Raw genomic sequence first — 23,924 nt, 5'->3', positions numbered from 1 at the left:
GCTGTGCTTGCTTTAGTGAACTCCTAAATGTCCAAAGTTTAAGTGAGCCTAACATCGAGACTACAGTTCAGACTCCTTGCTAGAGTGCGTCTGTCTCTTCTCCATGGCTCCTTTTTCTTCAAGGCCATGATAGGAACATGCCACCAGATTTGTCCGATTGCGAGATTACTCAGTGAGACACATTGGAAAGCCAAACAAGCTGCCTTTCGGGGTTTCCGTAGTGTAGTGGTTATCACGTTCGCCTCACACGCGAAAGGTCCCCGGTCCGAAACCGGGCGGAAACATGGGTCTTTTGCTTCTTTGGTCACAAGGGAATTGATGTTCACTGTTTAGACAACTCTGCTTGTCCAGCATTTTCTCTGTTTTACTTGCATCCCTATTGAGAATTAAGTCTCTTGGTTTTGTCTTCTGTAGGTTGTGTGCTAGCCGAACAAAGGACATCAAAGAGCTTGTCAACAAGAAGATCGGGGCCTTCAGAGGTGGCAACAGGATTAGAAGTGAGAAGAGTGCAAGAGGAAAAGTTGACTTGAGTCAAGGTGGCCAATGAACGATACAGCAGGAAGCTGAAGTGGAAAGTGCAGCAGAAGAGCATGAGCGAGGTTTGGTGCAGCATGAAGACCATGTGCAGATGAGATCAGCCAACACAAGAGGAGTGGAATTGACTGGGCCACTAACTTGCTCTTTAACTGACTAGACTCTGATGCTAGCGTGTGCTAATGCTAATGTACCTGTGGAGCAAAGTGCTAGAAAGCCAAATGAGGTTCCACTGAGACTTGAACTCAGATCGCTGGATTCAGAGTCCAGAGTGCTAACCATTACACCATGGAACCCTGCCTAAAGCACAGAAAAGCTCTGTGTCAAACAGGCATAAAAGTGTAGTTCCTGGTAAACTGATGGGGATTTCTACACGGCCAGCCAAATTTTACCTGTCATACCTGCTGCGAATCCCAGCTTGACGTGACCGTGGCAGTGCTTCAGAGGTCCTCGTTAGTATAGTGGACAGTATCTCCGCCTGTCACGCGGAAGACCGGGGTTCGATTCCCCGACGGGGAGTGAGCAGTCTCCTTCTCTGCTCTGCCTTTTACCTGCAATGACCACGCACACCTTAATCGCACACCAGATCCTAGTCTATCTAATAATCTAGTCCTATAATGGGCTTGAAGAAACATGAGTTCCACCTGTGCGCTCACAAGTCAAAAAGGTCCTACGTGATCTCTCATAAAAGTCCACAAATGTAAGAAAGCATTGGAATGCTCCTTTAATGACTACAGGGTACGCAAGCGCCGTTTCCGTAGTGTAGTGGTTATCACGTTCGCCTAACACGCGAAAGGTCCCCGGTCCGAAACCGGGCGGAAACATGCTTCTTTGCTTATGCGTCCTGATATAAAAGTGTCTGACTGCAGGCACTGCTTGAACTTGTGGGGTTCTACTGCTGTTTGGGACACAGACGAGAGAAAGTACTCAAATCTGGTACAGGCCTCTGACATTTGTAACCTTTGGATGCTCGTCTTGCTAAAGAGTTGTCTATGGCCCAAATTTCAGCAAACTCCACAGACTTCACACAAATCAACACATCTCCAGTCGCCATATTTCCTGAAGATGGAGGCACAGACTAAGCTCTTGGAAATGAGTGGCTCTAGGTTGCCTGCACAGGACTTGGGCCTATTTTCAGCCAATGCACAAGGCAATGAAACAAATGGGCGCTTTAGGCAACAGTTCTGCTGCCAGAGCTTCTGGGGTTCTTAGGGCAGCATATGTTGAGCTGTGCTTGCTTTAGTGAACTCCTAAATGTCCAAAGTTTAAGTGAGCCTAACATCGAGACTACAGTTCAGACTCCTTGCTAGAGTGCGTCTGTCTCTTCTCCATGGCTCCTTTTTCTTCAAGGCCATGATAGGAACATGCCACCAGATTTGTCCGATTGCGAGATTACTCAGTGAGACACATTGGAAAGCCAAACAAGCTGCCTTTCGGGGTTTCCGTAGTGTAGTGGTTATCACGTTCGCCTCACACGCGAAAGGTCCCCGGTCCGAAACCGGGCGGAAACATGGGTCTTTTGCTTCTTTGGTCACAAGGGAATTGATGTTCACTGTTTAGACAACTCTGCTTGTCCAGCATTTTCTCTGTTTTACTTGCATCCCTATTGAGAATTAAGTCTCTTGGTTTTGTCTTCTGTAGGTTGTGTGCTAGCCGAACAAAGGACATCAAAGAGCTTGTCAACAAGAAGATCGGGGCCTTCAGAGGTGGCAACAGGATTAGAAGTGAGAAGAGTGCAAGAGGAAAAGTTGACTTGAGTCAAGGTGGCCAATGAACGATACAGCAGGAAGCTGAAGTGGAAAGTGCAGCAGAAGAGCATGAGCGAGGTTTGGTGCAGCATGAAGACCATGTGCAGATGAGATCAGCCAACACAAGAGGAGTGGAATTGACTGGGCCACTAACTTGCTCTTTAACTGACTAGACTCTGATGCTAGCGTGTGCTAATGCTAATGTAAATGTGGAGCAAAGTGCTAGAAAGCCAAATGAGGTTCCACTGAGACTTGAACTCAGATCGCTGGATTCAGAGTCCAGAGTGCTAACCATTACACCATGGAACCCTGCCTGAAGCACAGAAAAGCTCTGTGTCAAACAGGCATAAAAGTGTAGTTCCTGGTAAACTGATGGGGATTTCTACACGGCCAGCCAAATTTTACCTGTCATACCTGCTGCGAATCCCAGCTTGACGTGACCGTGTTAGTGCTTCAGAGGTCCTCGTTAGTATAGTGGACAGTATCTCCGCCTGTCACGCGGAAGACCGGGGTTCGATTCCCCGACGGGGAGTGAGCAGTCTCCTTCTCTGCTCTGCCTTTTACCTGCAATGACCACGCACACCTTAATCGCACACCAGATCCTAGTCTATCTAATATTCTAGTCCTATAATGGGCTTGAAGAAACATGAGTTCAACCTGTGCGCTCACAAGTCAAAAAGGTCCTACGTGATCTCTCATAAAAGTCCACAAATGTAAGAAAGCATTGGAATGCTCCTTTAATGACTACAGGGTACGCATGCGCCGTTTCCGTAGTGTAGTGGTTATCACGTTCGCCTAACACGCGAAAGGTACCCGGTCCGAAACCGGGCGGAAGCATGCTTCTTTGCTTATGCGTCCTGATATAAAAGTGTCTGACTGCAGGCACTGCTTGAACTTGTGGGGTTCTACTGCTGTTTGGGACACAGACGAGAGAAAGTACTCAAATCTGGTACAGGCCTCTGACATTTGTAACCTTTGGATGCTCGTCTTGCTAAAGAGTTGTCTATGGCCCAAATTTCAGCAAACTCCACAGACTTCACACAAATCAACACATCTCCAGTCGCCATATTTCCTGAAGATGGAGGCACAGACTAAGCTCTTGGAAATGAGTGGCTCTAGGTTGCCTGCACAGGACTTGGGCCTATTTTCAGCCAATGCACAAGGCAATGAAACAAATGGGCGCTTTAGGCAACAGTTCTGCTGCCAGAGCTTCTGGGGTTCTTAGGGCAGCATATGTTGAGCTGTGCTTGCTTTAGTGAACTCCTAAATGTCCAAAGTTTAAGTGAGCCTAACATCGAGACTACAGTTCAGACTCCTTGCTAGAGTGCGTCTGTCTCTTCTCCATGGCTCCTTTTTCTTCAAGGCCATGATAGGAACATGCCACCAGATTTGTCCGATTGCGAGATTACTCAGTGAGACACATTGGAAAGCCAAACAAGCTGCCTTTCGGGGTTTCCGTAGTGTAGTGGTTATCACGTTCGCCTCACACGCGAAAGGTCCCCGGTCCGAAACCGGGCGGAAACATGGGTCTTTTGCTTCTTTGGTCACAAGGGAATTGATGTTCACTGTTTAGACAACTCTGCTTGTCCAGCATTTTCTCTGTTTTACTTGCATCCCTATTGAGAATTAAGTCTCTTGGTTTTGTCTTCTGTAGGTTGTGTGCTAGCCGAACAAAGGACATCAAAGAGCTTGTCAACAAGAAGATCGGGGCCTTCAGAGGTGGCAACAGGATTAGAAGTGAGAAGAGTGCAAGAGGAAAAGTTGACTTGAGTCAAGGTGGCCAATGAACGATACAGCAGGAAGCTGAAGTGGAAAGTGCAGCAGAAGAGCATGAGCGAGGTTTGGTGCAGCATGAAGACCATGTGCAGATGAGATCAGCCAACACAAGAGGAGTGGAATTGACTGGGCCACTAACTTGCTCTTTAACTGACTAGACTCTGATGCTAGCGTGTGCTAATGCTAATGTACCTGTGGAGCAAAGTGCTAGAAAGCCAAATGAGGTTCCACTGAGACTTGAACTCAGATCGCTGGATTCAGAGTCCAGAGTGCTAACCATTACACCATGGAACCCTGCCTGAAGCACAGAAAAGCTCTGTGTCAAACAGGCATAAAAGTGTAGTTCCTGGTAAACTGATGGGGATTTCTACACGGCCAGCCAAATTTTACCTGTCATACCTGCTGCGAATCCCAGCTTGACGTGACCGTGTTAGTGCTTCAGAGGTCCTCGTTAGTATAGTGGACAGTATCTCCGCCTGTCACGCGGAAGACCGGGGTTCGATTCCCCGACGGGGAGTGAGCAGTCTCCTTCTCTGCTCTGCCTTTTACCTGCAATGACCACGCACACCTTAATCGCACACCAGATCCTAGTCTATCTAATAATCTAGTCCTATAATGGGCTTGAAGAAACATGAGTTCCACCTGTGCGCTCACAAGTCAAAAAGGTCCTACGTGATCTCTCATAAAAGTCCACAAATGTAAGAAAGCATTGGAATGCTCCTTTAATGACTACAGGGTACGCATGCGCCGTTTCCGTAGTGTAGTGGTTATCACGTTCGCCTAACACGCGAAAGGTCCCCGGTCCGAAACCGGGCGGAAACATGCTTCTTTGCTTATGCGTCCTGATATAAAAGTGTCTGACTGCAGGCACTGCTTGAACTTGTGGGGTTCTACTGCTGTTTGGGACACAGACGAGAGAAAGTACTCAAATCTGGTACAGGCCTCTGACATTTGTAACCTTTGGATGCTCGTCTTGCTAAAGAGTTGTCTATGGCCCAAATTTCAGCAAACTCCACAGACTTCACACAAATCAACACATCTCCAGTCGCCATATTTCCTGAAGATGGAGGGCACAGACTAAGCTCTTGGAAATGAGTGGCTCTAGGTTGCCTGCACAGGACTTGGGCCTATTTTCAGCCAATGCACAAGGCAATGAAACAAATGGGCGCTTTAGGCAACAGTTCTGCTGCCAGAGCTTCTGGGGTTCTTAGGGCAGCATATGTTGAGCTGTGCTTGCTTTAGTGAACTCCTAAATGTCCAAAGTTTAAGTGAGCCTAACATCGAGACTACAGTTCAGACTCCTTGCTAGAGTGCGTCTGTCTCTTCTCCATGGCTCCTTTTTCTTCAAGGCCATGATAGGAACATGCCACCAGATTTGTCCGATTGCGAGATTACTCAGTGAGACACATTGGAAAGCCAAACAAGCTGCCTTTCGGGGTTTCCGTAGTGTAGTGGTTATCACGTTCGCCTTACACGCGAAAGGTCCCCGGTCCGAAACCGGGCGGAAACATGGGTCTTTTGCTTCTTTGGTCACAAGGGAATTGATGTTCACTGTTTAGACAACTCTGCTTGTCCAGCATTTTCTCTGTTTTACTTGCATCCCTATTGAGAATTAAGTCTCTTGGTTTTGTCTTCTGTAGGTTGTGTGCTAGCCGAACAAAGGACATCAAAGAGCTTGTCAACAAGAAGATCGGGGCCTTCAGAGGTGGCAACAGGATTAGAAGTGAGAAGAGTGCAAGAGGAAAAGTTGACTTGAGTCAAGGTGGCCAATGAACGATACAGCAGGAAGCGGAAAGTGCAGCAGAAGAGCATGAGCGAGGTTTGGTGCAGCATGAAGACCATGTGCAAATGAGATCAGCCAACACAAGAGGAGTGGAATTGGCTGGGCCACTAACTTGCTCTTTAACTGACTAGACTCTGATGCTAGCGTGTGCTAATGCTAATGTACCTGTGGAGCAAAGTGCTAGAAAGCCAAATGAGGTTCCACTGAGACTTGAACTCAGATCGCTGGATTCAGAGTCTAGAGTGCTAACCATTACACCATGGAACCCTGCCTGAAGCACAGAAAAGCTCTGTGTCAAACAGGCATAAAAGTGTAGTTCCTGGTAAACTGATGGGGATTTCTACACGGCCAGCCAAATTTTACCTGTCATACCTGCTGCGAATCCCAGCTTGACGTGACCGTGTTAGTGCTTCAGAGGTCCTCGTTAGTATAGTGGACAGTATCTCCGCCTGTCACGCGGAAGACCGGGGTTCGATTCCCCGACGGGGAGTGAGCAGTCTCCTTCTCTGCTCTGCCTTTTACCTGCAATGACCACGCACACCAGATCCTAGTCTATCTAATAATCTAGTCCTATAATGGGCTTGAAGAAACATGAGTTCCACCTGTGCGCTCACAAGTCAAAAAGGTCCTACGTGATCTCTCATAAAAGTCCACAAATGTAAGAAAGCATTGGAATGCTCCTTTAATGACTACAGGGTACGCATGCGCCGTTTCCGTAGTGTAGTGGTTATCACGTTCGCCTAACACGCGAAAGGTCCCCGGTCCGAAACCGGGCGGAAACATGCTTCTTTGCTTATGCGTCCTGATATAAAAGTGTCTGACTGCAGGCACTGCTTGAACTTGTGGGGTTCTACTGCTGTTTGGGACACAGACGAGAGAAAGTACTCAAATCTGGTACAGGCCTCTGACATTTGTAACCTTTGGATGCTCGTCTTGCTAAAGAGTTGTCTATGGCCCAAATTTCAGCAAACTCCACAGACTTCACACAAATCAACACATCTCCAGTCGCCATATTTCCTGAAGATGGAGGCACAGACTAAGCTCTTGGAAATGAGTGGCTCTAGGTTGCCTGCACAGGACTTGGGCCTATTTTCAGCCAATGCACAAGGCAATGAAACAAATGGGCGCTTTAGGCAACAGTTCTGCTGCCAGAGCTTCTGGGGTTCTTAGGGCAGCATATGTTGAGCTGTGCTTGCTTTAGTGAACTCCTAAATGTCCAAAGTTTAAGTGAGCCTAACATCGAGACTACAGTTCAGACTCCTTGCTAGAGTGCGTCTGTCTCTTCTCCATGGCTCCTTTTTCTTCAAGGCCATGATAGGAACATGCCACCAGATTTGTCCGATTGCGAGATTACTCAGTGAGACACATTGGAAAGCCAAACAAGCTGCCTTTCGGGGTTTCCGTAGTGTAGTGGTTATCACGTTCGCCTCACACGCAAAAGGTCCCCGGTCCAAAACCGGGCGGAAACATGGGTCTTTTGCTTCTTTGGTCACAAGGGAATTGATGTTCACTGTTTAGACAACTCTGCTTGTCCAGCATTTTCTCTGTTTTACTTGCATCCCTATTGAGAATTAAGTCTCTTGGTTTTGTCTTCTGTAGGTTGTGTGCTAGCCGAACAAAGGACATCAAAGAGCTTGTCAACAAGAAGATCGGGGCCTTCAGAGGTGGCAACAGGATTAGAAGTGAGAAGAGTGCAAGAGGAAAAGTTGACTTGAGTCAAGGTGGCCAATGAACGATACAGCAGGAAGCGGAAAGTGCAGCAGAAGAGCATGAGCGAGGTTTGGTGCAGCATGAAGACCATGTGCAAATGAGATCAGCCAACACAAGAGGAGTGGAATTGGCTGGGCCACTAACTTGCTCTTTAACTGACTAGACTCTGATGCTAGCGTGTGCTAATGCTAATGTACCTGTGGAGCAAAGTGCTAGAAAGCCAAATGAGGTTCCACTGAGACTTGAACTCAGATCGCTGGATTCAGAGTCCAGAGTGCTAACCATTACACCATGGAACCCTGCCTGAAGCACAGAAAAGCTCTGTGTCAAACAGGCATAAAAGTGTAGTTCCTGGTAAACTGATGGGGATTTCTACACGGCCAGCCAAATTTTACCTGTCATACCTGCTGCGAATCCCAGCTTGACGTGACCGTGTTAGTGCTTCAGAGGTCCTCGTTAGTATAGTGGACAGTATCTCCGCCTGTCACGCGGAAGACCGGGGTTCGATTCCCCGACGGGGAGTGAGCAGTCTCCTTCTCTGCTCTGCCTTTTACCTGCAATGACCACGCACACCTTAGTCGCACACCAGATCCTAGTCTATCTAATAATCTAGTCCTATAATGGGCTTGAAGAAACATGAGTTCCACCTGTGCGCTCACAAGTCAAAAAGGTCCTACGTGATCTCTCATAAAAGTCCACAAATGTAAGAAAGCATTGGAATGCTCCTTTAATGACTACAGGGTATGCATGCGCCGTTTCCGTAGTGTAGTGGTTATCACGTTCGCCTAACACGCGAAAGGTCCCCGGTCCGAAACCGGGCGGAAACATGCTTCTTTGCTTATGCGTCCTGATATAAAAGTGTCTGACTGCAGGCACTGCTTGAACTTGTGGGGTTCTACTGCTGTTTGGGACACAGACGAGAGAAAGTACTCAAATCTGGTACAGGCCTCTGACATTTGTAACCTTTGGATGCTCGTCTTGCTAAAGAGTTGTCTATGGCCCAAATTTCAGCAAACTCCACAGACTTCACACAAATCAACACATCTCCAGTCGCCATATTTCCTGAAGATGGAGGGCACAGACTAAGCTCTTGGAAATGAGTGGCTCTAGGTTGCCTGCACAGGACTTGGGCCTATTTTCAGCCAATGCACAAGGCAATGAAACAAATGGGCGCTTTAGGCAACAGTTCTGCTGCCAGAGCTTCTGGGGTTCTTAGGGCAGCATATGTTGAGCTGTGCTTGCTTTAGTGAACTCCTAAATGTCCAAAGTTTAAGTGAGCCTAACATCGAGACTACAGTTCAGACTCCTTGCTAGAGTGCGTCTGTCTCTTCTCCATGGCTCCTTTTTCTTCAAGGCCATGATAGGAACATGCCACCAGATTTGTCCGATTGCGAGATTACTCAGTGAGACACATTGGAAAGCCAAACAAGCTGCCTTTCGGGGTTTCCGTAGTGTAGTGGTTATCACGTTCGCCTTACACGCGAAAGGTCCCCGGGCGGAAACATGGGTCTTTTGCTTCTTTGGTCACAAGGGAATTGATGTTCACTGTTTAGACAACTCTGCTTGTCCAGCATTTTCTCTGTTTTACTTGCATCCCTATTGAGAATTAAGTCTCTTGGTTTTGTCTTCTGTAGGTTGTGTGCTAGCCGAACAAAGGACATCAAAGAGCTTGTCAACAAGAAGATCGGGGCCTTCAGAGGTGGCAACAGGATTAGAAGTGAGAAGAGTGCAAGAGGAAAAGTTGACTTGAGTCAAGGTGGCCAATGAACGATACAGCAGGAAGCGGAAAGTGCAGCAGAAGAGCATGAGCGAGGTTTGGTGCAGCATGAAGACCATGTGCAAATGAGATCAGCCAACACAAGAGGAGTGGAATTGGCTGGGCCACTAACTTGCTCTTTAACTGACTAGACTCTGATGCTACCGTGTGCTAATGCTAATGTACCTGTGGAGCAAAGTGCTAGAAAGCCAAATGAGGTTCCACTGAGACTTGAACTCAGATTGCTGGATTCAGAGTCCAGAGTGCTAACCATTACACCATGGAACCCTGCCTGAAGCACAGAAAAGCTCTGTGTCAAACAGGCATAAAAGTGTAGTTCCTGGTAAACTGATGGGGATTTCTACACGGCCAGCCAAATTTTACCTGTCATACCTGCTGCGAATCCCAGCTTGACGTGACCGTGTTAGTGCTTCAGAGGTCCTCGTTAGTATAGTGGACAGTATCTCCGCCTGTCACGCGGAAGACCGGGGTTCGATTCCCCGACGGGGAGTGAGCAGTCTCCTTCTCTGCTCTGCCTTTTACCTGCAATGACCACGCACACCAGATCCTAGTCTATCTAATAATCTAGTCCTATAATGGGCTTGAAGAAACATGAGTTCCACCTGTGCGCTCACAAGTCAAAAAGGTCCTACGTGATCTGTCATAAAAGTCCACAAATGTAAGAAAGCATTGGAATGCTCCTTTAATGACTACAGGGTGCACATGCGCCGTTTCCGTAGTGTAGTGGTTATCACGTTCGCCTAACACGCGAAAGGTCCCCGGTCCGAAACCGGGCGGAAACATGCTTCTTTGCTTATGCGTCCTGATATAAAAGTGTCTGACTGCAGGCACTGCTTGAACTTGTGGGGTTCTACTGCTGTTTGGGACACAGACGAGAGAAAGTACTCAAATCTGGTACAGGCCTCTGACATTTGTAACCTTTGGATGCTCGTCTTGCTAAAGAGTTGTCTATGGCCCAAATTTCAGCAAACTCCACAGACTTCACACAAATCAACACATCTCCAGTCGCCATATTTCCTGAAGATGGAGGCACAGACTAAGCTCTTGGAAATGAGTGGCTCTAGGTTGCCTGCACAGGACTTGGGCCTATTTTCAGCCAATGCACAAGGCAATGAAACAAATGGGCGCTTTAGGCAACAGTTCTGCTGCCAGAGCTTCTGGGGTTCTTAGGGCAGCATATGTTGAGCTGTGCTTGCTTTAGTGAACTCCTAAATGTCCAAAGTTTAAGTGAGCCTAACATCGAGACTACAGTTCAGACTCCTTGCTAGAGTGCGTCTGTCTCTTCCCCATGGCTCCTTTTTCTTCAAGGCCATGATAGGAACATGCCACCAGATTTGTCCGATTGCGAGATTACTCAGTGAGACACATTGGAAAGCCAAACAAGCTGCCTTTCGGGGTTTCCGTAGTGTAGTGGTTATCACGTTCGCCTTACACGCGAAAGGTCCCCGGTCCGAAACCGGGCGGAAACATGGGTCTTTTGCTTCTTTGGTCACAAGGGAATTGATGTTCACTGTTTAGACAACTCTGCTTGTCCAGCATTTTCTCTGTTTTACTTGCATCCCTATTGAGAATTAAGTCTCTTGGTTTTGTCTTCTGTAGGTTGTGTGCTAGCCGAACAAAGGACATCAAAGAGCTTGTCAACAAGAAGATCGGGGCCTTCAGAGGTGGCAACAGGATTAGAAGTGAGAAGAGTGCAAGAGGAAAAGTTGACTTGAGTCAAGGTGGCCAATGAACGATACAGCAGGAAGCGGAAAGTGCAGCAGAAGAGCATGAGCGAGGTTTGGTGCAGCATGAAGACCATGTGCAAATGAGATCAGCCAACACAAGAGGAGTGGAATTGGCTGGGCCATTAACTTGCTCTTTAACTGACTAGACTCTGATGCTACCGTGTGCTAATGCTAATGTACCTGTGGAGCAAAGTGCTAGAAAGCCAAATGAGGTTCCACTGAGACTTGAACTCAGATTGCTGGATTCAGAGTCCAGAGTGCTAACCATTACACCATGGAACCCTGCCTGAAGCACAGAAAAGCTCTGTGTCAAACAGGCATAAAAGTGTAGTTCCTGGTAAACTGATGGGGATTTCTACACGGCCAGCCAAATTTTACCTGTCATACCTGCTGCGAATCCCAGCTTGACGTGACCGTGTTAGTGCTTCAGAGGTCCTCGTTAGTATAGTGGACAGTATCTCCGCCTGTCACGCGGAAGACCGGGGTTCGATTCCCCGACGGGGAGTGAGCAGTCTCCTTCTCTGCTCTGCCTTTTACCTGCAATGACCACGCACACCAGATCCTAGTCTATCTAATAATCTAGTCCTATAATGGGCTTGAAGAAACATGAGTTCCACCTGTGCGCTCACAAGTCAAAAAGGTCCTACGTGATCTGTCATAAAAGTCCACAAATGTAAGAAAGCATTGGAATGCTCCTTTAATGACTACAGGGTACACATGCGCCGTTTCCGTAGTGTAGTGGTTATCACGTTCGCCTAACACGCGAAAGGTCCCCGGTCCGAAACCGGGCGGAAACATGCTTCTTTGCTTATGCGTCCTGATATAAAAGTGTCTGACTGCAGGCACTGCTTGAACTTGTGGGGTTCTACTGCTGTTTGGGACACAGACGAGAGAAAGTACTCAAATCTGGTACAGGCCTCTGACATTTGTAACCTTTGGATGCTCGTCTTGCTAAAGAGTTGTCTATGGCCCAAATTTCAGCAAACTCCACAGACTTCACACAAATCAACACATCTCCAGTCGCCATATTTCCTGAAGATGGAGGCACAGACTAAGCTCTTGGAAATGAGTGGCTCTAGGTTGCCTGCACAGGACTTGGGCCTATTTTCAGCCAATGCACAAGGCAATGAAACAAATGGGCGCTTTAGGCAACAGTTCTGCTGCCAGAGCTTCTGGGGTTCTTAGGGCAGCATATGTTGAGCTGTGCTTGCTTTAGTGAACTCCTAAATGTCCAAAGTTTAAGTGAGCCTAACATCGAGACTACAGTTCAGACTCCTTGCTAGAGTGCGTCTGTCTCTTCTCCATGGCTCCTTTTTCTTCAAGGCCATGATAGGAACATGCCACCAGATTTGTCCGATTGCGAGATTACTCAGTGAGACACATTGGAAAGCCAAACAAGCTGCCTTTCGGGGTTTCCGTAGTGTAGTGGTTATCACGTTCGCCTTACACGCGAAAGGTCCCCGGTCCGAAACCGGGCGGAAACATGGGTCTTTTGCTTCTTTGGTCACAAGGGAATTGATGTTCACTGTTTAGACAACTCTGCTTGTCCAGCATTTTCTCTGTTTTACTTGCATCCCTATTGAGAATTAAGTCTCTTGGTTTTGTCTTCTGTAGGTTGTGTGCTAGCCGAACAAAGGACATCAAAGAGCTTGTCAACAAGAAGATCGGGGCCTTCAGAGGTGGCAACAGGATTAGAAGTGAGAAGAGTGCAAGAGGAAAAGTTGACTTGAGTCAAGGTGGCCAATGAACGATACAGCAGGAAGCGGAAAGTGCAGCAGAAGAGCATGAGCGAGGTTTGGTGCAGCATGAAGACCATGTGCAAATGAGATCAGCCAACACAAGAGGAGTGGAATTGGCTGGGCCATTAACTTGCTCTTTAACTGACTAGACTCTGATGCTACCGTGTGCTAATGCTAATGTACCTGTGGAGCAAAGTGCTAGAAAGCCAAATGAGGTTCCACTGAGACTTGAACTCAGATTGCTGGATTCAGAGTCCAGAGTGCTAACCATTACACCATGGAACCCTGCCTGAAGCACAGAAAAGCTCTGTGTCAAACAGGCATAAAAGTGTAGTTCCTGGTAAACTGATGGGGATTTCTACACGGCCAGCCAAATTTTACCTGTCATACCTGCTGCGAATCCCAGCTTGACGTGACCGTGTTAGTGCTTCAGAGGTCCTCGTTAGTATAGTGGACAGTATCTCCGCCTGTCACGCGGAAGACCGGGGTTCGATTCCCCGACGGGGAGTGAGCAGTCTCCTTCTCTGCTCTGCCTTTTACCTGCAATGACCACGCACACCAGATCCTAGTCTATCTAATAATCTAGTCCTATAATGGGCTTGAAGAAACATGAGTTCCACCTGTGCGCTCACAAGTCAAAAAGGTCCTACGTGATCTGTCATAAAAGTCCACAAATGTAAGAAAGCATTGGAATGCTCCTTTAATGACTACAGGGTACACATGCGCCGTTTCCGTAGTGTAGTGGTTATCACGTTCGCCTAACACGCGAAAGGTCCCCGGTCCGAAACCGGGCGGAAACATGCTTCTTTGCTTATGCGTCCTGATATAAAAGTGTCTGACTGCAGGCACTGCTTGAACTTGTGGGGTTCTACTGCTGTTTGGGACACAGACGAGAGAAAGTACTCAAATCTGGTACAGGCCTCTGACATTTGTAACCTTTGGATGCTCGTCTTGCTAAAGAGTTGTCTATGGCCCAAATTTCAGCAAACTCCACAGACTTCACACAAATCAACACATCTCCAGTCGCCATATTTCCTGAAGATGGAGGCACAGACTAAGCTCTTGGAAATGAGTGGCTCTAGGTTGCCTGCACAGGACTTGGGCCTATTTTCAGCCAATGCACAAGGCAATGAAACAAATGGGCGCTTTAGGCAACAGTTCTGCTGCCAGAGCTTCTGGGGTTCTTAGGGCAGCATATGTTGAGCTGTGCTTGCTTTAGTGAACTCCTAAATGTCCAAAGTTTAAGTGAGCCTAACATCGAGACTACAGTTCAGACTCCTTGCTAGAGTGCGTCTGTCTCTTCTCCATGGCTCCTTTTTCTTCAAGGCCATGATAGGAACATGCCACCAGATTTGTCCGATTGCGAGATTACTCAGTGAGACACATTGGAAAGCCAAACAAGCTGCCTTTCGGGGTTTCCGTAGTGTAGTGGTTATCACGTTCGCCTTACACGCGAAAGGTCCCCGGTCCGAAACCGGGCGGAAACATGGGTCTTTTGCTTCTTTGGTCACAAGGGAATTGATGTTCACTGTTTAGACAACTCTGCTTGTCCAGCATTTTCTCTGTTTTACTTGCATCCCTATTGAGAATTAAGTCTCTTGGTTTTGTCTTCTGTAGGTTGTGTGCTAGCCGAACAAAGGACATCAAAGAGCTTGTCAACAAGAAGATCGGGGCCTTCAGAGGTGGCAACAGGATTAGAAGTGAGAAGAGTGCAAGAGGAAAAGTTGACTTGAGTCAAGGTGGCCAATGAACGATACAGCAGGAAGCGGAAAGTGCAGCAGAAGAGCATGAGCGAGGTTTGGTGCAGCATGAAGACCATGTGCAAATGAGATCAGCCAACACAAGAGGAGTGGAATTGGCTGGGCCACTAACTTGCTCTTTAACTGACTAGACTCTGATGCTACCGTGTGCTAATGCTAATGTACCTGTGGAGCAAAGTGCTAGAAAGCCAAATGAGGTTCCACTGAGACTTGAACTCAGATCGCTGGATTCAGAGTCCAGAGTGCTAACCATTACACTATGGAACCCTGCCTGAAGCACAGAAAAGCTCTGTGTCAAACAGGCATAAAAGTGTAGTTCCTGGTAAACTGATGGGGATTTCTACACGGCCAGCCAAATTTTACCTGTCATACCTGCTGCGAATCCCAGCTTGACGTGACCGTGTTAGTGCTTCAGAGGTCCTCGTTAGTATAGTGGACAGTATCTCCGCCTGTCACGCGGAAGACCGGGGTTCGATTCCCCGACGGGGAGTGAGCAGTCTCCTTCTCTGCTCTGCCTTTTACCTGCAATGACCACGCACACCTTAATCGCACACCAGATCCTAGTCTATCTAATAATCTAGTCCTATAATGGGCTTGAAGAAACATGAGTTCCACCTGTGCGCTCACAAGTCAAAAAGGTCCTACGTGATCTGTCATAAAAGTCCACAAATGTAAGAAAGCATTGGAATGCTCCTTTAATGACTAGAGGGTACGCATGCGCCGTTTCCGTAGTGTAGTGGTTATCACGTTCGCCTAACACGCGAAAGGTCCCCGGTCCGAAACCGGGCGGAAACATGTTTCTTTGCTTATGCGTCCTGATATAAAAGTGTCTGACTGCAGGCACTGCTTGAACTTGTGGGGTTCTACTGCTGTTTGGGACACAGACCAGAGAAAGTACTCAAATCTGGTACAGGCCTCTGACATTTGTAACCTTTGGATGCTCGTCTTGCTAAAGAGTTGTCTATGGCCCAAATTTCAGCAAACTCCACAGACTTCACACAAATCAACACATCTCCAGTCGCCATATTTCCTGAAGATGGAGGCACAGACTAAGCTCTTGGAAATGAGTGGCTCTATGTTGCCTGCACAGGACTTGGGCCTATTTTCAGCCAATGCACAAGGCAATGAAACAAATGGGCGCTTTAGGCAACAGTTCTGCTGCCAGAGCTTCTGGGGTTCTTAGGGCAGCATATGTTGAGCTGTGCTTGCTTTAGTGAACTCCTAAATGTCCAAAGTTTAAGTGAGCCTAACATCGAGACTACAGTTCAGACTCCTTGCTAGAGTGCGTCTGTCTCTTCTCCATGGCTCCTTTTTCTTCAAGGCCATGATAGGAACATGCCACCAGATTTGTCCGATTGCGAGATTACTCAGTGAGACACATTGGAAAGCCAAACAAGCTGCCTTTCGGGGTTTCCGTAGTGTAGTGGTTATCACGTTCGCCTCACACGCGAAAGGTCCCCGGTCCGAAACCGGGCGGAAACATGGGTCTTTTGCTTCTTTGGTCACAAGGGAATTGATGTTCACTGTTTAGACAACTCTGCTTGTCCAGCATTTTCTCTGTTTTACTTGCATCCCTATTGAGAATTAAGTCTCTTGGTTTTGTCTTCTGTAGGTTGTGTGCTAGCCGAACAAAGGACATCAAAGAGCTTGTCAACAAGAAGATCGGGGCCTTCAGAGGTGGCAACAGGATTAGAAGTGAGAAGAGTGCAAGAGGAAAAGTTGACTTGAGTCAAGGTGGCCAATGAACGATACAGCAGGAAGCTGAAGTGGAAAGTGCAGCAGAAGAGCATGAGCGAGGTTTGGTGCAGCATGAAGACCATGTGCAGATGAGATCAGCCAACACAAGAGGAGTGGAATTGACTGGGCCACTAACTTGCTCTTTAACTGACTAGACTCTGATGCTAGCGTGTGCTAATGCTAATGTACCTGTGGAGCAAAGTGCTAGAAAGCCAAATGAGGTTCCACTGAGACTTGAACTCAGATCGCTGGATTCAGAGTCCAGAGTGCTAACCATTACACCATGGAACCCTGCCTGAAGCACAGAAAAGCTCTGTGTCAAACAGGCATAAAAGTGTAGTTCCTGGTAAACTGATGGGGATTTCTACACGGCCAGCCAAATTTTACCTGTCATACCTGCTGCGAATCCCAGCTTGACGTGACCGTGGCAGTGCTTCAGAGGTCCTCGTTAGTATAGTGGACAGTATCTCCGCCTGTCACGCGGAAGACCGGGGTTCGATTCCCCGACGGGGAGTGAGCAGTCTCCTTCTCTGCTCTGCCTTTTACCTGCAATGACCACGCACACCAGATCCTAGTCTATCTAATAATCTAGTCCTATAATGGGCTTGAAGAAACATGAGTTCCACCTGTGCGCTCACAAGTCAAAAAGGTCCTACGTGATCTGTCATAAAAGTCCACAAATGTAAGAAAGCATTGGAATGCTCCTTTAATGACTACAGGGTACACATGCGCCGTTTCCGTAGTGTAGTGGTTATCACGTTCGCCTAACACGCGAAAGGTCCCCGGTCCGAAACCGGGCGGAAACATGCTTCTTTGCTTATGCGTCCTGATATAAAAGTGTCTGACTGCAGGCACTGCTTGAACTTGTGGGGTTCTACTGCTGTTTGGGACACAGACGAGAGAAAGTACTCAAATCTGGTACAGGCCTCTGACATTTGTAACCTTTGGATGCTCGTCTTGCTAAAGAGTTGTCTATGGCCCAAATTTCAGCAAACTCCACAGACTTCACACAAATCAACACATCTCCAGTCGCCATATTTCCTGAAGATGGAGGCACAGACTAAGCTCTTGGAAATGAGTGGCTCTAGGTTGCCTGCACAGGACTTGGGCCTATTTTCAGCCAATGCACAAGGCAATGAAACAAATGGGCGCTTTAGGCAACAGTTCTGCTGCCAGAGCTTCTGGGGTTCTTAGGGCAGCATATGTTGAGCTGTGCTTGCTTTAGTGAACTCCTAAATGTCCAAAGTTTAAGTGAGCCTAACATCGAGACTACAGTTCAGACTCCTTGCTAGAGTGCGTCTGTCTCTTCTCCATGGCTCCTTTTTCTTCAAGGCCATGATAGGAACATGCCACCAGATTTGTCCGATTGCGAGATTACTCAGTGAGACACATTGGAAAGCCAAACAAGCTGCCTTTCGGGGTTTCCGTAGTGTAGTGGTTATCACGTTCGCCTTACACGCGAAAGGTCCCCGGTCCGAAACCGGGCGGAAACATGGGTCTTTTGCTTCTTTGGTCACAAGGGAATTGATGTTCACTGTTTAGACAACTCTGCTTGTCCAGCATTTTCTCTGTTTTACTTGCATCCCTATTGAGAATTAAGTCTCTTGGTTTTGTCTTCTGTAGGTTGTGTGCTAGCCGAACAAAGGACATCAAAGAGCTTGTCAACAAGAAGATCGGGGCCTTCAGAGGTGGCAACAGGATTAGAAGTGAGAAGAGTGCAAGAGGAAAAGTTGACTTGAGTCAAGGTGGCCAATGAACGATACAGCAGGAAGCGGAAAGTGCAGCAGAAGAGCATGAGCGAGGTTTGGTGCAGCATGAAGACCATGTGCAAATGAGATCAGCCAACACAAGAGGAGTGGAATTGGCTGGGCCATTAACTTGCTCTTTAACTGACTAGACTCTGATGCTACCGTGTGCTAATGCTAATGTACCTGTGGAGCAAAGTGCTAGAAAGCCAAATGAGGTTCCACTGAGACTTGAACTCAGATTGCTGGATTCAGAGTCCAGAGTGCTAACCATTACACCATGGAACCCTGCCTGAAGCACAGAAAAGCTCTGTGTCAAACAGGCATAAAAGTGTAGTTCCTGGTAAACTGATGGGGATTTCTACACGGCCAGCCAAATTTTACCTGTCATACCTGCTGCGAATCCCAGCTTGACGTGACCGTGTTAGTGCTTCAGAGGTCCTCGTTAGTATAGTGGACAGTATCTCCGCCTGTCACGCGGAAGACCGGGGTTCGATTCCCCGACGGGGAGTGAGCAGTCTCCTTCTCTGCTCTGCCTTTTACCTGCAATGACCACGCACACCAGATCCTAGTCTATCTAATAATCTAGTCCTATAATGGGCTTGAAGAAACATGAGTTCCACCTGTGCGCTCACAAGTCAAAAAGGTCCTACGTGATCTGTCATAAAAGTCCACAAATGTAAGAAAGCATTGGAATGCTCCTTTAATGACTACAGGGTACACATGCGCCGTTTCCGTAGTGTAGTGGTTATCACGTTCGCCTAACACGCGAAAGGTCCCCGGTCCGAAACCGGGCGGAAACATGCTTCTTTGCTTATGCGTCCTGATATAAAAGTGTCTGACTGCAGGCACTGCTTGAACTTGTGGGGTTCTACTGCTGTTTGGGACACAGACGAGAGAAAGTACTCAAATCTGGTACAGGCCTCTGACATTTGTAACCTTTGGATGCTCGTCTTGCTAAAGAGTTGTCTATGGCCCAAATTTCAGCAAACTCCACAGACTTCACACAAATCAACACATCTCCAGTCGCCATATTTCCTGAAGATGGAGGCACAGACTAAGCTCTTGGAAATGAGTGGCTCTAGGTTGCCTGCACAGGACTTGGGCCTATTTTCAGCCAATGCACAAGGCAATGAAACAAATGGGCGCTTTAGGCAACAGTTCTGCTGCCAGAGCTTCTGGGGTTCTTAGGGCAGCATATGTTGAGCTGTGCTTGCTTTAGTGAACTCCTAAATGTCCAAAGTTTAAGTGAGCCTAACATCGAGACTACAGTTCAGACTCCTTGCTAGAGTGCGTCTGTCTCTTCTCCATGGCTCCTTTTTCTTCAAGGCCATGATAGGAACATGCCACCAGATTTGTCCGATTGCGAGATTACTCAGTGAGACACATTGGAAAGCCAAACAAGCTGCCTTTCGGGGTTTCCGTAGTGTAGTGGTTATCACGTTCGCCTTACACGCGAAAGGTCCCCGGTCCGAAACCGGGCGGAAACATGGGTCTTTTGCTTCTTTGGTCACAAGGGAATTGATGTTCACTGTTTAGACAACTCTGCTTGTCCAGCATTTTCTCTGTTTTACTTGCATCCCTATTGAGAATTAAGTCTCTTGGTTTTGTCTTCTGTAGGTTGTGTGCTAGCCGAACAAAGGACATCAAAGAGCTTGTCAACAAGAAGATCGGGGCCTTCAGAGGTGGCAACAGGATTAGAAGTGAGAAGAGTGCAAGAGGAAAAGTTGACTTGAGTCAAGGTGGCCAATGAACGATACAGCAGGAAGCGGAAAGTGCAGCAGAAGAGCATGAGCGAGGTTTGGTGCAGCATGAAGACCATGTGCAAATGAGATCAGCCAACACAAGAGGAGTGGAATTGGCTGGGCCACTAACTTGCTCTTTAACTGACTAGACTCTGATGCTACCGTGTGCTAATGCTAATGTACCTGTGGAGCAAAGTGCTAGAAAGCCAAATGAGGTTCCACTGAGACTTGAACTCAGATCGCTGGATTCAGAGTCCAGAGTGCTAACCATTACACTATGGAACCCTGCCTGAAGCACAGAAAAGCTCTGTGTCAAACAGGCATAAAAGTGTAGTTCCTGGTAAACTGATGGGGATTTCTACACGGCCAGCCAAATTTTACCTGTCATACCTGCTGCGAATCCCAGCTTGACGTGACCGTGTTAGTGCTTCAGAGGTCCTCGTTAGTATAGTGGACAGTATCTCCGCCTGTCACGCGGAAGACCGGGGTTCGATTCCCCGACGGGGAGTGAGCAGTCTCCTTCTCTGCTCTGCCTTTTACCTGCAATGACCACGCACACCTTAATCGCACACCAGATCCTAGTCTATCTAATAATCTAGTCCTATAATGGGCTTGAAGAAACATGAGTTCCACCTGTGCGCTCACAAGTCAAAAAGGTCCTACGTGATCTGTCATAAAAGTCCACAAATGTAAGAAAGCATTGGAATGCTCCTTTAATGACTAGAGGGTACGCATGCGCCGTTTCCGTAGTGTAGTGGTTATCACGTTCGCCTAACACGCGAAAGGTCCCCGGTCCGAAACCGGGCGGAAACATGTTTCTTTGCTTATGCGTCCTGATATAAAAGTGTCTGACTGCAGGCACTGCTTGAACTTGTGGGGTTCTACTGCTGTTTGGGACACAGACCAGAGAAAGTACTCAAATCTGGTACAGGCCTCTGACATTTGTAACCTTTGGATGCTCGTCTTGCTAAAGAGTTGTCTATGGCCCAAATTTCAGCAAACTCCACAGACTTCACACAAATCAACACATCTCCAGTCGCCATATTTCCTGAAGATGGAGGCACAGACTAAGCTCTTGGAAATGAGTGGCTCTATGTTGCCTGCACAGGACTTGGGCCTATTTTCAGCCAATGCACAAGGCAATGAAACAAATGGGCGCTTTAGGCAACAGTTCTGCTGCCAGAGCTTCTGGGGTTCTTAGGGCAGCATATGTTGAGCTGTGCTTGCTTTAGTGAACTCCTAAATGTCCAAAGTTTAAGTGAGCCTAACATCGAGACTACAGTTCAGACTCCTTGCTAGAGTGCGTCTGTCTCTTCTCCATGGCTCCTTTTTCTTCAAGGCCATGATAGGAACATGCCACCAGATTTGTCCGATTGCGAGATTACTCAGTGAGACACATTGGAAAGCCAAACAAGCTGCCTTTCGGGGTTTCCGTAGTGTAGTGGTTATCACGTTCGCCTCACACGCGAAAGGTCCCCGGTCCGAAACCGGGCGGAAACATGGGTCTTTTGCTTCTTTGGTCACAAGGGAATTGATGTTCACTGTTTAGACAACTCTGCTTGTCCAGCATTTTCTCTGTTTTACTTGCATCCCTATTGAGAATTAAGTCTCTTGGTTTTGTCTTCTGTAGGTTGTGTGCTAGCCGAACAAAGGACATCAAAGAGCTTGTCAACAAGAAGATCGGGGCCTTCAGAGGTGGCAACAGGATTAGAAGTGAGAAGAGTGCAAGAGGAAAAGTTGACTTGAGTCAAGGTGGCCAATGAACGATACAGCAGGAAGCTGAAGTGGAAAGTGCAGCAGAAGAGCATGAGCGAGGTTTGGTGCAGCATGAAGACCATGTGCAGATGAGATCAGCCAACACAAGAGGAGTGGAATTGACTGGGCCACTAACTTGCTCTTTAACTGACTAGACTCTGATGCTAGCGTGTGCTAATGCTAATGTACCTGTGGAGCAAAGTGCTAGAAAGCCAAATGAGGTTCCACTGAGACTTGAACTCAGATCGCTGGATTCAGAGTCCAGAGTGCTAACCATTACACCATGGAACCCTGCCTGAAGCACAGAAAAGCTCTGTGTCAAACAGGCATAAAAGTGTAGTTCCTGGTAAACTGATGGGGATTTCTACACGGCCAGCCAAATTTTACCTGTCATACCTGCTGCGAATCCCAGCTTGACGTGACCGTGGCAGTGCTTCAGAGGTCCTCGTTAGTATAGTGGACAGTATCTCCGCCTGTCACGCGGAAGACCGGGGTTCGATTCCCCGACGGGGAGTGAGCAGTCTCCTTCTCTGCTCTGCCTTTTACCTGCAATGACCACGCACACCAGATCCTAGTCTATCTAATAATCTAGTCCTATAATGGGCTTGAAGAAACATGAGTTCCACCTGTGCGCTCACAAGTCAAAAAGGTCCTACGTGATCTGTCATAAAAGTCCACAAATGTAAGAAAGCATTGGAATGCTCCTTTAATGACTACAGGGTACGCAAGCGCCGTTTCCGTAGTGTAGTGGTTATCACGTTCGCCTAACACGCGAAAGGTCCCGGGTCCGAAACCGGGCGGAAACATGCTTCTTTGCTTATGCGTCCTGATATAAAAGTGTCTGACTGCAGGCACTGCTTGAACTTGTGGGGTTCTACTGCTGTTTGGGACACAGACGAGAGAAAGTACTCAAATCTGGTACAGGCCTCTGACATTTGTAACCTTTGGATGCTCGTCTTGCTAAAGAGTTGTCTATGGCCCAAATTTCAGCAAACTCCACAGACTTCACACAAATCAACACATCTCCAGTCGCCATATTTCCTGAAGATGGAGGCACAGACTAAGCTCTTGGAAATGAGTGGCTCTAGGTTGCCTGCACAGGACTTGGGCCTATTTTCAGCCAATGCACAAGGCAATGAAACAAATGGGCGCTTTAGGCAACAGTTCTGCTGCCAGAGCTTCTGGGGTTCTTAGGGCAGCATATGTTGAGCTGTGCTTGCTTTAGTGAACTCCTAAATGTCCAAAGTTTAAGTGAGCCTAACATCGAGACTACAGTTCAGACTCCTTGCTAGAGTGCGTCTGTCTCTTCTCCATGGCTCCTTTTTCTTCAAGGCCATGATAGGAACATGCCACCAGATTTGTCCGATTGCGAGATTACTCAGTGAGACACATTGGAAAGCCAAACAAGCTGCCTTTCGGGGTTTCCGTAGTGTAGTGGTTATCACGTTCGCCTCACACGCGAAAGGTCCCCGGTCCGAAACCGGGCGGAAACATGGGTCTTTTGCTTCTTTGGTCACAAGGGAATTGATGTTCACTGTTTAGACAACTCTGCTTGTCCAGCATTTTCTCTGTTTTACTTGCATCCCTATTGAGAATTAAGTCTCTTGGTTTTGTCTTCTGTAGGTTGTGTGCTAGCCGAACAAAGGACATCAAAGAGCTTGTCAACAAGAAGATCGGGGCCTTCAGAGGTGGCAACAGGATTAGAAGTGAGAAGAGTGCAAGAGGAAAAGTTGACTTGAGTCAAGGTGGCCAATGAACGATACAGCAGGAAGCTGAAGTGGAAAGTGCAGCAGAAGAGCATGAGCGAGGTTTGGTGCAGCATGAAGACCATGTGCAGATGAGATCAGCCAACACAAGAGGAGTGGAATTGACTGGGCCACTAACTTGCTCTTTAACTGACTAGACTCTGATGCTAGCGTGTGCTAATGCTAATGTACCTGTGGAGCAAAGTGCTAGAAAGCCAAATGAGGTTCCACTGAGACTTGAACTCAGATCGCTGGATTCAGAGTCCAGAGTGCTAACCATTACACCATGGAACCCTGCCTGAAGCACAGAAAAGCTCTGTGTCAAACAGGCATAAAAGTGTAGTTCCTGGTAAACTGATGGGGATTTCTACACGGCCAGCCAAATTTTACCTGTCATACCTGCTGCGAATCCCAGCTTGACGTGACCGTGGCAGTGCTTCAGAGGTCCTCGTTAGTATAGTGGACAGTATCTCCGCCTGTCACGCGGAAGACCGGGGTTCGATTCCCCGACGGGGAGTGAGCAGTCTCCTTCTCTGCTCTGCCTTTTACCTGCAATGACCACGCACACCAGATCCTAGTCTATCTAATAATCTAGTCCTATAATGGGCTTGAAGAAACATGAGTTCCACCTGTGCGCTCACAA

The 23,924-nt window shown here is 47.6% G+C and overlaps 52 non-coding genes across 52 annotated transcripts; 40 read left to right on the top strand and 12 right to left on the bottom strand.

Moving 5' to 3' along the window:
• Positions 1-211: 211 nt before the first annotated feature.
• trnav-cac (transfer RNA valine (anticodon CAC)) lies at positions 212-284 on the top strand. The gene has a single exon. It is a non-coding gene; the product is annotated as a tRNA-Val (tRNA).
• Positions 285-758: 474 nt separating this feature from the next.
• Positions 759-830, bottom strand: trnaq-cug (transfer RNA glutamine (anticodon CUG)). The gene has a single exon. It is a non-coding gene; the product is annotated as a tRNA-Gln (tRNA).
• A 151-nt stretch (positions 831-981) lies between these two features.
• Positions 982-1,053, top strand: trnad-guc (transfer RNA aspartic acid (anticodon GUC)). The gene has a single exon. It is a non-coding gene; the product is annotated as a tRNA-Asp (tRNA).
• A 232-nt stretch (positions 1,054-1,285) lies between these two features.
• Positions 1,286-1,358, top strand: trnav-aac (transfer RNA valine (anticodon AAC)). Its single transcript has one exon. It is a non-coding gene; the product is annotated as a tRNA-Val (tRNA).
• Positions 1,359-1,972: 614 nt separating this feature from the next.
• Positions 1,973-2,045, top strand: trnav-cac (transfer RNA valine (anticodon CAC)). Its single transcript has one exon. It is a non-coding gene; the product is annotated as a tRNA-Val (tRNA).
• A 474-nt stretch (positions 2,046-2,519) lies between these two features.
• On the bottom strand, positions 2,520-2,591 carry trnaq-cug (transfer RNA glutamine (anticodon CUG)). Its single transcript has one exon. It is a non-coding gene; the product is annotated as a tRNA-Gln (tRNA).
• Positions 2,592-2,742: 151 nt separating this feature from the next.
• On the top strand, positions 2,743-2,814 carry trnad-guc (transfer RNA aspartic acid (anticodon GUC)). Its single transcript has one exon. It is a non-coding gene; the product is annotated as a tRNA-Asp (tRNA).
• Positions 2,815-3,046: 232 nt separating this feature from the next.
• On the top strand, positions 3,047-3,119 carry trnav-aac (transfer RNA valine (anticodon AAC)). Its single transcript has one exon. It is a non-coding gene; the product is annotated as a tRNA-Val (tRNA).
• Positions 3,120-3,733: 614 nt separating this feature from the next.
• On the top strand, positions 3,734-3,806 carry trnav-cac (transfer RNA valine (anticodon CAC)). Its single transcript has one exon. It is a non-coding gene; the product is annotated as a tRNA-Val (tRNA).
• Positions 3,807-4,280: 474 nt separating this feature from the next.
• Positions 4,281-4,352, bottom strand: trnaq-cug (transfer RNA glutamine (anticodon CUG)). Its single transcript has one exon. It is a non-coding gene; the product is annotated as a tRNA-Gln (tRNA).
• Positions 4,353-4,503: 151 nt separating this feature from the next.
• trnad-guc (transfer RNA aspartic acid (anticodon GUC)) lies at positions 4,504-4,575 on the top strand. The gene has a single exon. It is a non-coding gene; the product is annotated as a tRNA-Asp (tRNA).
• A 232-nt stretch (positions 4,576-4,807) lies between these two features.
• On the top strand, positions 4,808-4,880 carry trnav-aac (transfer RNA valine (anticodon AAC)). Its single transcript has one exon. It is a non-coding gene; the product is annotated as a tRNA-Val (tRNA).
• Positions 4,881-5,495: 615 nt separating this feature from the next.
• Positions 5,496-5,568, top strand: trnav-uac (transfer RNA valine (anticodon UAC)). Its single transcript has one exon. It is a non-coding gene; the product is annotated as a tRNA-Val (tRNA).
• Positions 5,569-6,259: 691 nt separating this feature from the next.
• On the top strand, positions 6,260-6,331 carry trnad-guc (transfer RNA aspartic acid (anticodon GUC)). The gene has a single exon. It is a non-coding gene; the product is annotated as a tRNA-Asp (tRNA).
• A 219-nt stretch (positions 6,332-6,550) lies between these two features.
• On the top strand, positions 6,551-6,623 carry trnav-aac (transfer RNA valine (anticodon AAC)). The gene has a single exon. It is a non-coding gene; the product is annotated as a tRNA-Val (tRNA).
• Positions 6,624-7,237: 614 nt separating this feature from the next.
• Positions 7,238-7,310, top strand: trnav-cac (transfer RNA valine (anticodon CAC)). The gene has a single exon. It is a non-coding gene; the product is annotated as a tRNA-Val (tRNA).
• Positions 7,311-7,778: 468 nt separating this feature from the next.
• trnaq-cug (transfer RNA glutamine (anticodon CUG)) lies at positions 7,779-7,850 on the bottom strand. The gene has a single exon. It is a non-coding gene; the product is annotated as a tRNA-Gln (tRNA).
• A 151-nt stretch (positions 7,851-8,001) lies between these two features.
• Positions 8,002-8,073, top strand: trnad-guc (transfer RNA aspartic acid (anticodon GUC)). The gene has a single exon. It is a non-coding gene; the product is annotated as a tRNA-Asp (tRNA).
• A 232-nt stretch (positions 8,074-8,305) lies between these two features.
• trnav-aac (transfer RNA valine (anticodon AAC)) lies at positions 8,306-8,378 on the top strand. Its single transcript has one exon. It is a non-coding gene; the product is annotated as a tRNA-Val (tRNA).
• Positions 8,379-9,523: 1,145 nt separating this feature from the next.
• Positions 9,524-9,595, bottom strand: trnaq-cug (transfer RNA glutamine (anticodon CUG)). Its single transcript has one exon. It is a non-coding gene; the product is annotated as a tRNA-Gln (tRNA).
• Positions 9,596-9,746: 151 nt separating this feature from the next.
• Positions 9,747-9,818, top strand: trnad-guc (transfer RNA aspartic acid (anticodon GUC)). The gene has a single exon. It is a non-coding gene; the product is annotated as a tRNA-Asp (tRNA).
• A 219-nt stretch (positions 9,819-10,037) lies between these two features.
• On the top strand, positions 10,038-10,110 carry trnav-aac (transfer RNA valine (anticodon AAC)). The gene has a single exon. It is a non-coding gene; the product is annotated as a tRNA-Val (tRNA).
• A 614-nt stretch (positions 10,111-10,724) lies between these two features.
• On the top strand, positions 10,725-10,797 carry trnav-uac (transfer RNA valine (anticodon UAC)). Its single transcript has one exon. It is a non-coding gene; the product is annotated as a tRNA-Val (tRNA).
• Positions 10,798-11,265: 468 nt separating this feature from the next.
• trnaq-cug (transfer RNA glutamine (anticodon CUG)) lies at positions 11,266-11,337 on the bottom strand. Its single transcript has one exon. It is a non-coding gene; the product is annotated as a tRNA-Gln (tRNA).
• Positions 11,338-11,488: 151 nt separating this feature from the next.
• trnad-guc (transfer RNA aspartic acid (anticodon GUC)) lies at positions 11,489-11,560 on the top strand. The gene has a single exon. It is a non-coding gene; the product is annotated as a tRNA-Asp (tRNA).
• Positions 11,561-11,779: 219 nt separating this feature from the next.
• Positions 11,780-11,852, top strand: trnav-aac (transfer RNA valine (anticodon AAC)). The gene has a single exon. It is a non-coding gene; the product is annotated as a tRNA-Val (tRNA).
• A 614-nt stretch (positions 11,853-12,466) lies between these two features.
• Positions 12,467-12,539, top strand: trnav-uac (transfer RNA valine (anticodon UAC)). The gene has a single exon. It is a non-coding gene; the product is annotated as a tRNA-Val (tRNA).
• A 468-nt stretch (positions 12,540-13,007) lies between these two features.
• On the bottom strand, positions 13,008-13,079 carry trnaq-cug (transfer RNA glutamine (anticodon CUG)). Its single transcript has one exon. It is a non-coding gene; the product is annotated as a tRNA-Gln (tRNA).
• Positions 13,080-13,230: 151 nt separating this feature from the next.
• trnad-guc (transfer RNA aspartic acid (anticodon GUC)) lies at positions 13,231-13,302 on the top strand. Its single transcript has one exon. It is a non-coding gene; the product is annotated as a tRNA-Asp (tRNA).
• Positions 13,303-13,521: 219 nt separating this feature from the next.
• trnav-aac (transfer RNA valine (anticodon AAC)) lies at positions 13,522-13,594 on the top strand. The gene has a single exon. It is a non-coding gene; the product is annotated as a tRNA-Val (tRNA).
• A 614-nt stretch (positions 13,595-14,208) lies between these two features.
• Positions 14,209-14,281, top strand: trnav-uac (transfer RNA valine (anticodon UAC)). Its single transcript has one exon. It is a non-coding gene; the product is annotated as a tRNA-Val (tRNA).
• Positions 14,282-14,749: 468 nt separating this feature from the next.
• Positions 14,750-14,821, bottom strand: trnaq-cug (transfer RNA glutamine (anticodon CUG)). Its single transcript has one exon. It is a non-coding gene; the product is annotated as a tRNA-Gln (tRNA).
• Positions 14,822-14,972: 151 nt separating this feature from the next.
• Positions 14,973-15,044, top strand: trnad-guc (transfer RNA aspartic acid (anticodon GUC)). Its single transcript has one exon. It is a non-coding gene; the product is annotated as a tRNA-Asp (tRNA).
• A 232-nt stretch (positions 15,045-15,276) lies between these two features.
• On the top strand, positions 15,277-15,349 carry trnav-aac (transfer RNA valine (anticodon AAC)). The gene has a single exon. It is a non-coding gene; the product is annotated as a tRNA-Val (tRNA).
• A 614-nt stretch (positions 15,350-15,963) lies between these two features.
• On the top strand, positions 15,964-16,036 carry trnav-cac (transfer RNA valine (anticodon CAC)). The gene has a single exon. It is a non-coding gene; the product is annotated as a tRNA-Val (tRNA).
• Positions 16,037-16,510: 474 nt separating this feature from the next.
• Positions 16,511-16,582, bottom strand: trnaq-cug (transfer RNA glutamine (anticodon CUG)). Its single transcript has one exon. It is a non-coding gene; the product is annotated as a tRNA-Gln (tRNA).
• A 151-nt stretch (positions 16,583-16,733) lies between these two features.
• On the top strand, positions 16,734-16,805 carry trnad-guc (transfer RNA aspartic acid (anticodon GUC)). Its single transcript has one exon. It is a non-coding gene; the product is annotated as a tRNA-Asp (tRNA).
• Positions 16,806-17,024: 219 nt separating this feature from the next.
• trnav-aac (transfer RNA valine (anticodon AAC)) lies at positions 17,025-17,097 on the top strand. The gene has a single exon. It is a non-coding gene; the product is annotated as a tRNA-Val (tRNA).
• Positions 17,098-17,711: 614 nt separating this feature from the next.
• On the top strand, positions 17,712-17,784 carry trnav-uac (transfer RNA valine (anticodon UAC)). Its single transcript has one exon. It is a non-coding gene; the product is annotated as a tRNA-Val (tRNA).
• A 691-nt stretch (positions 17,785-18,475) lies between these two features.
• trnad-guc (transfer RNA aspartic acid (anticodon GUC)) lies at positions 18,476-18,547 on the top strand. The gene has a single exon. It is a non-coding gene; the product is annotated as a tRNA-Asp (tRNA).
• A 219-nt stretch (positions 18,548-18,766) lies between these two features.
• On the top strand, positions 18,767-18,839 carry trnav-aac (transfer RNA valine (anticodon AAC)). Its single transcript has one exon. It is a non-coding gene; the product is annotated as a tRNA-Val (tRNA).
• A 614-nt stretch (positions 18,840-19,453) lies between these two features.
• On the top strand, positions 19,454-19,526 carry trnav-uac (transfer RNA valine (anticodon UAC)). Its single transcript has one exon. It is a non-coding gene; the product is annotated as a tRNA-Val (tRNA).
• Positions 19,527-19,994: 468 nt separating this feature from the next.
• On the bottom strand, positions 19,995-20,066 carry trnaq-cug (transfer RNA glutamine (anticodon CUG)). Its single transcript has one exon. It is a non-coding gene; the product is annotated as a tRNA-Gln (tRNA).
• A 151-nt stretch (positions 20,067-20,217) lies between these two features.
• Positions 20,218-20,289, top strand: trnad-guc (transfer RNA aspartic acid (anticodon GUC)). Its single transcript has one exon. It is a non-coding gene; the product is annotated as a tRNA-Asp (tRNA).
• Positions 20,290-20,521: 232 nt separating this feature from the next.
• Positions 20,522-20,594, top strand: trnav-aac (transfer RNA valine (anticodon AAC)). The gene has a single exon. It is a non-coding gene; the product is annotated as a tRNA-Val (tRNA).
• A 614-nt stretch (positions 20,595-21,208) lies between these two features.
• On the top strand, positions 21,209-21,281 carry trnav-cac (transfer RNA valine (anticodon CAC)). Its single transcript has one exon. It is a non-coding gene; the product is annotated as a tRNA-Val (tRNA).
• Positions 21,282-21,755: 474 nt separating this feature from the next.
• Positions 21,756-21,827, bottom strand: trnaq-cug (transfer RNA glutamine (anticodon CUG)). Its single transcript has one exon. It is a non-coding gene; the product is annotated as a tRNA-Gln (tRNA).
• Positions 21,828-21,978: 151 nt separating this feature from the next.
• Positions 21,979-22,050, top strand: trnad-guc (transfer RNA aspartic acid (anticodon GUC)). The gene has a single exon. It is a non-coding gene; the product is annotated as a tRNA-Asp (tRNA).
• A 219-nt stretch (positions 22,051-22,269) lies between these two features.
• trnav-aac (transfer RNA valine (anticodon AAC)) lies at positions 22,270-22,342 on the top strand. Its single transcript has one exon. It is a non-coding gene; the product is annotated as a tRNA-Val (tRNA).
• A 614-nt stretch (positions 22,343-22,956) lies between these two features.
• trnav-cac (transfer RNA valine (anticodon CAC)) lies at positions 22,957-23,029 on the top strand. The gene has a single exon. It is a non-coding gene; the product is annotated as a tRNA-Val (tRNA).
• Positions 23,030-23,503: 474 nt separating this feature from the next.
• Positions 23,504-23,575, bottom strand: trnaq-cug (transfer RNA glutamine (anticodon CUG)). The gene has a single exon. It is a non-coding gene; the product is annotated as a tRNA-Gln (tRNA).
• A 151-nt stretch (positions 23,576-23,726) lies between these two features.
• Positions 23,727-23,798, top strand: trnad-guc (transfer RNA aspartic acid (anticodon GUC)). Its single transcript has one exon. It is a non-coding gene; the product is annotated as a tRNA-Asp (tRNA).
• The last annotated feature ends 126 nt before the right edge of the window (positions 23,799-23,924 follow it).

This window comes from Pelmatolapia mariae, linkage group LG8, assembly GCF_036321145.2.
Source record: "Pelmatolapia mariae isolate MD_Pm_ZW linkage group LG8, Pm_UMD_F_2, whole genome shotgun sequence".
In the NCBI taxonomy this organism is placed as follows: Eukaryota; Metazoa; Chordata; class Actinopteri; order Cichliformes; family Cichlidae; genus Pelmatolapia; species Pelmatolapia mariae.
This window is presented reverse-complemented; position numbering and strand designations above follow the sequence as displayed.